The sequence below is a fragment of the Ranitomeya variabilis genome, chromosome 5 (genome assembly GCF_051348905.1).
Source record: "Ranitomeya variabilis isolate aRanVar5 chromosome 5, aRanVar5.hap1, whole genome shotgun sequence".
In the NCBI taxonomy this organism is placed as follows: Eukaryota; Metazoa; Chordata; class Amphibia; order Anura; family Dendrobatidae; genus Ranitomeya; species Ranitomeya variabilis.
This window is the reverse complement of record NC_135236.1, coordinates 136,658,018-136,664,978: the sequence shown is the minus strand read 5'-3', so window position 1 is coordinate 136,664,978 and position 6,961 is coordinate 136,658,018. Positions and strand designations below refer to the sequence as shown.

The 6,961-nt window shown below is 46.6% G+C and overlaps 1 protein-coding gene across 9 annotated transcripts in view; it reads left to right on the top strand.

Annotated features, from left to right (window-relative positions):
- Nucleotides 1–6,961, top strand: part of MEF2A (myocyte enhancer factor 2A) — a 167,874-nt gene that overhangs the window by 111,824 nt on the left and 49,089 nt on the right. The gene's annotated exons all lie outside the window — the stretch shown is intronic.

The window sequence follows — 6,961 nt, the reverse complement described above, 5'->3', positions numbered from 1 at the left end:
CTATCTGCTTCCCAGACCAACACTGACACACCTCCCCCACTAATGCATGCTTTTTAATCAGTCACTGCTTCACCATTCTAATCATAGGTACACCTGTGACTGCAATATGCCCTCATGGCCTCACTTTGCCTCCGTGCGCATTCTGGAGAGCACAAACAGCGCCCCCTAGCTGTAACAGGGGTCACTGCCTCACACAAGTTAGAATCAAGTAGGTTGCATCTATTCATGGCCGATACCTGTCAAATGGCATTTTTTAAATCCGAGTCCCTATAGCCTCTGTTTTTTAATCTCCAAATAATGTTAACATTAATTGCAGATTAATTATTAACATAAATAAATATAAACCATACTAGTTCTGTGAGTAATAACAATCTAATCACTTTTTCAACACAATACGGTCCCCAGTATTATGAGGTTGTACGAATCATCAAAAAATATCTACCCATTGTCAATCAAGATTCCAAACTCTATAATAGACTGAATAACACAGATATCAGGTATGTGGCTAAAAGAGCACCGACATTGGGATCCATTTTATCCCCAAGCTTATTTCAGTACAACCATAAAAAAACTGCAGATACCTGTCTCTCTCTAAAAGTCTTTTATTTTTCAAATGTGGTATCACAAAACGTATTTCTTGTAGTCATGCACACAAATCCAATAGTTTTGTATGCTCAACTACAGGTCAGACCTTTAATATAAAACATTTTATCAACTGCAGTACCACAGGCATTATTTATCTGATAAGACTGCACATTATGTCGTCTAATATGTAGGATAATGCCATTGGACCATTAAAAAAGCATATTAGAAGACGCTTGTCAGATGCGGTTAGTAACACTGCTATCAGCATCTCTGCGGTATTGCGTCACTTTGCACAGCTACCATAAAGGTGATCGATTCAGCTTTGATTTTGAAGGTATAGAGAGGGTATACAGGTTAGAGGCCGCAACTTTAAAGGGAATCTGTCACCCCACAAATCGTATATGAGCGAAGGCCACCGGCATCAGGGGCTTATCTGCAGCATTCTCCTCTGCCCATTAAGAGCGGTGAAATATTCACTAGCGTTGGTGAATCTGGACCAATATGTGTGTTCATACGCTCATTTTTAACAACCACAAAAATGTTGCACTTACTGACAAAGTTACAGTGTAGACTTAACACCCCACCATTCAGACATCTGTTGTCACATACATATTGCAGCCAGAACATGAACCTGTTATAGTCTGAGGCCATTTACTTGTCTGTTAGGAACCGAGGGCCTGCAAAAAAAAAAGAGACCTTTCCACTGATCGGAGTCTTTGCTCACACTGGGCAATTCAAGTCTATGGGGAAACTTGGACAGCGCACCTGTTAGATCCTAGTAATATGATTTTTTTTTTTTTTTTTTAACCGACCTGATGTTTCTCTTAAGAAACCATCACGGTTTTTGCATTTGAGAAAAAACTGCTGGTAAAATAGGACACACTGACCAAATGTTGGTGAATATCTTATCCAGCAAACTGCAGAAAATGGATCCATTTTTTTCTACGTATGAGAGAAACAATTGACAACTGAATGAGGCTGTACTTTTTAACAATCCTATTAGATATTTTATGAGACTTGGGCTACTTTCACACATCAGGTTTTTTGTTTCAGGCACAATCCGTCAAGTGTTGAAAAAAAAAACGGATCTGGGTTTTTTTTTACGCCGGATCCGTTTTTTTCTCATAGAGTTGTATTAGCGCCGGATTGCACCTGATGGCCAGACGTTTCATCTGTTTGTTTCCGGATCCGTCCAAATAGTCGTTTCCGGCGGACGGAGAAAACGTCCATAGGAACGTTTTTTTTGTCCGGCGAAAAAAAGTGCACAGTGTCGGAGCCGGCCAAAAATGTGTGAAACGGAGATGTGAAATGATGAATCCGGCCTCCGTATCCGTTTTTCCAAGCATTTCCCACGCAAATCATGCACATTTTTTTTCTCTCCCTCTCCCTCTCTCTCTCCCTCTCTCCCTCTCTTTCTCTCTCTCTCTCCCTCCCCCCTCGGGTTAAAAAATAAAAATCTAATTTTTAAAAAAATTGCCTGATTCTGCCTGAAACAAAAAAACTGATGTGTGAAAGTAGCCTAAAATGATCATCATGAAACAGATGATTCTTATCCCTGGAAACATTCTTCATGCCCCATGAAAACGCATTAAGCAATGTGCAGTCCTATGTAAAAGAAAATGAACCATAATACAGAATGATATGATAAATTCATAGGCCTTTGTAACTTCTGATTAGGTTTGCTAATCATACATACGGGATGCTTTGCCACTTGGCAGAGTGTGAATTTGGTCATTTAATTAGACCTGACATCTGGGTTTTCTCGGTTAGAAACCAAATTCCTGCGGTAAAGCTAAATAGCCATATTCTCTGTGCCCTTACATCGCAAAACCCTTTCAACAGGATATCTTTCCCTCCATCTTTAGTTGCCAGTGGTTGACATTTAGCAGCCATGTGCCATCCCCTGACATCACCATTCAGTAGTAGGAGTTGTGCTGGACCTTCCCTATGATGAGCTCAGATGCCGCCATTTCATCAGTGTGGGATTTTGAAATTATTTTTTAATGTTAAAAATGTGAACTCCTGTTATTGTAAATAAAAAATGATAGGTAGGTGGCGGCCATGTGTTGTCCTGTTTTTTTTTTTTTCGTTTATAAACTTGCATATTAGAATACACATCAGTGTCACCATACAGGGGATAATGAGCACAGCAGTGTCACCGTACTGGGGATAATGTGCACAGCAGTGTCACCATACTGGGGATAATGTGCACAGCAGTGTCACCATACTGGGGATAATGTGCACAGCAGTGTCACCATACGGGGGGATAATGTGCACAGCAGTGTCACCATACTGGGGATAATGTGCACAGCAGTGTCACCATACGGGGGGATAATGTGCACAGCAGTGTCACCATACGGGGGGATAATGTGCACAGCAGTGTCACCATACTGGGGATAATGTGCACAGCAGTGTTACCGTACGGGGGATAATGTGCACAGCAGTGTCATCTTATGGGGTTGATGCGCACAGCATTGTCACCATACGGGGGGATAATGTGCACAGCAGTGTCACCGTACGGGGGGATAATGTGCACAGCAGTGTCACCGTACGGGGGGATAATGTGCACAGCAGTGTCACCGTACGGGGGGGATAATGTGCACAGCAGTGTCACCGTACGGGGGATAATGTGCACAGCAGTGTCACTGTATGGGGGATAATGTGCACAGCAGTGTCGGAGTACGGGGGATAATGTGCACAGCAGTGTCAGCGTACGGGGGATAATGTGCACAGCACTGTCACCGTACGGGGTTGATGCGCATAGCATTGTCACCCTACGGGATTGATAGCCACAGCATTGTCACCATACGGGGATGATGAGCACAGCAGTGTTACCGGGGCTGATGCACATAGCGGTGTTGCCATACAGGGATAATTCACACAGGAGTGTTACCGTATGGAGATAATGCACACAGCAGTGTTACCAGGGTTGATGTATGGGGATAATGCACACAGCGGTGTTACCGGGGCTGATGCATGTGGATGATGCATATAGCGGTGTTGCCAGGGTTGATGCACATAGCGGTGTTACTGTAAGGGGATAATGCACGCAGCGGTGTTACCGAAAGGGGATAATGCACGCAGCGGTGTTTCCGTAAGGGGACAATGCATGCAGCGGTGTTACCAGGGTTGATGCATGGGGATGATGCACATAGCAGTGTTACCATAAAGGGATTATGCACATAGCGGTGTTACTTTATGGGGATAATGCACACAGCGGTGTTACCGGGGTTGATGCACATAGTGGTGTTGCCATAAGGGGATAATGCACACAACGGTGTTACTGTAATGGGATAGTGCACACAGCGGTGTTACTGTATGGGGATAATGCACACAGCGGTGTTACTGTATGGGGATGATGCACATAGCGGTGTTACTGTATGGGGATGGTGCACACAGTGGTGTTACTGTATGGGGATCATGCACACAGTGGTGGGATGATGCACATAGCGGTGTTACTGTATGGGGATGATGGACATAGCGGTGTTACTGTATGGGGATGATGCACACAGTGTTGGGATGATGCACATAGCGGTGTTACTGTATGGGGATGATGCACATAGCGGTGTTACTGTATGGGGATAATGCACACAGTGGTGTTACTGTATGGGGATAATGCACACAGCGGTGTTACTGTATGGGGATGATGCACATAGCGGTGTTACTGTATGGGGATGATGCACACAGTGGTGTTACTGTATGGGGATGATGCACACAGTGATGGGATGATGCACATAGCGGTGTTACTGTATGGGGATGGTGCACATAGCGGTGTTACTGTATGGGGATGGTGCACATAGCGGTGTTACTGTATGGGGATGATGCACACAGCGATGTTACTGTATGGGGATGATGCACACAGTGGTGTTACTGTATGGGGATGATGCACATAGCGGTGTTACTGTATGGGGATAATGCTCACAGTGGTGTTACTGTATGGGGATAATGCACACAGCGGTGTTACTGTATGGAGATGATGCACATAGCGGTGTTACTGTATGGGGATGATGCACACAGCGGTGTTACTGTATGGGGATGGTACACATAGCGGTGTTACTGTATGGGGATGGTGCACATAGCGGTGTTACTGTATGGGGATAGTGCACACAGCGGTGTTACTGTATGGGGATGATGCACACAGTGGTGTTACTGTATGGGGATGATGCACATAGCGGTGTTACTGTATGGGGATGATGCACACAGTGGTGTTACTGTATGGGGATGATGCACACAGTGGTGTTATTGTATGGGGGTGATGCACACAGTGGTGTTACTGTATGGGGATAATGCACACAGCGGTGTTACTGTATGGGGATGATGCACATAGCGGTGTTACTGTATGGGGATGGTGCACACAGTGGTGTTACTGTATGGGGATAATGCACACAGCGGTGTTACTGTATGGGGATGGTGCACACAACGGTGTTACTGTATGGGAGATAATGCACACAGCGGTGTTACTGTGTGGGGATAATGCACACAGCGGTGTTACTGTATGGGGATGATGCACACAGCGGTGTTACTGTGTGGGGATGATGCACACAGCGGTGTTACTGTATGGGGATGATGCACACAGTGGTGTTACTGTATGGGGATGATGCACACAGTGGTGTTACTGTATGGGGGTGATACACACAGCGGTGTTACTGTATGGGGATGTGCACACAGCGGTGTTACTGTATGGGGATGATGCACACAGCGGTGTTACTGTATGGGGATAATGCACACAGCGGTGTTACTGTATGGGGATGTGCACACAGCGGTGTTACTGTATGGGGGATAATGCACACAGCGGTGTTACTGTATGGGGATAATGCACACAGCGGTGTTACTGTATGGGGATGTGCACACAGCGGTGTTACTGTATGGGGGATAATGCACACAGCGGTGTTACTGTGTGGGGATAATGCACACAGCGGTGTTACTGTATGGGGATGATGCACACAGCAGTGTTACTGTATGGGGATAATGCACACGGCGGTGTCACTGTATGGGGATGGTGCACACGGCGGTGTTACTGTATGGGGATAATGCACACGGCGGTGTTACTGTATGGGGATAATGCACACAGCGGTGTCACTGTATGGGGATGGTGCACACGGCGGTGTTACTGTATGGGGATAATGCACATAGCGGTGTTACTGTATGGGGATGGTGCACACAGTGGTGTTACTGTATGGGGATGATGCACACAGTGGTGGGATGATGCACACAGCGGTGTTACTGTATGGGGATAATGCACACAGCGGTGTTACTGTATGGGGATGGTGCACACAACGGTGTTACTGTATGGGGGATAATGCACACAGCGGTGTTACTGTGTGGGGATAATGCACACAGCGGTGTTACTGTATGGGGATGATGCACACAGCGGTGTTACTGTGTGGGGATAATGCACACAGCGGTGTTACTGCATGGGGATGATGCACACAGCGGTGTTACTGTATGGGGATGATGCACACAGTGGTGTTACTGTATGGGGATGATGCACACAGTGGTGTTACTGTATGGGGGTGATACACACAGCGGTGTTACTGTATGGGGATGTGCACACAGCGGTGTTACTGTATGGGGATGATGCACACAGCGGTGTTACTGTATGGGGATAATGCACACAGCGGTGTTACTGTATGGGGATGTGCACACAGCGGTGTTACTGTATGGGGGATAATGCACACAGCGGTGTTACTGTATGGGGATAATGCACACAGCGGTGTTACTGTATGGGGATGTGCACACAGCGGTGTTACTGTATGGGGGATAATGCACACAGCGGTGTTACTGTGTGGGGATAATGCACACAGCGGTGTTACTGTATGGGGATGATGCACACAGCAGTGTTACTGTATGGGGATAATGCACACGGCGGTGTCACTGTATGGGGATAATGCACACGGCGGTGTCACTGTATGGGGATGGTGCACACGGCGGTGTTACTGTATGGGGATAATGCACACGGCGGTGTTACTGTATGGGGATAATGCACACGGCGGTGTCACTGTATGGGGATGGTGCACACGGCGGTGTTACTGTATGGGGATAATGCACACGGCGGTGTTACTGTATGGGGATAATGCACACAGCGGTGTTACTGTATGGGGATGTGCACACAGCGGTGTTACTGTATGGGGGATAATGCACACAGCGGTGTTACTGTATGGGGATAATGCACACAGCGGTGTTACTGTATGGGGATGTGCACACAGCGGTGTTACTGTATGGGGGATAATGCACACAGCGGTGTTACTGTGTGGGGATAATGCACACAGCGGTGTTACTGTATGGGGATGATGCACACAGCAGTGTTACTGTATGGGGATAATGCACACGGCGGTGTCACTGTATGGGGATAATGCACACGGCGGTGTCACTGTAT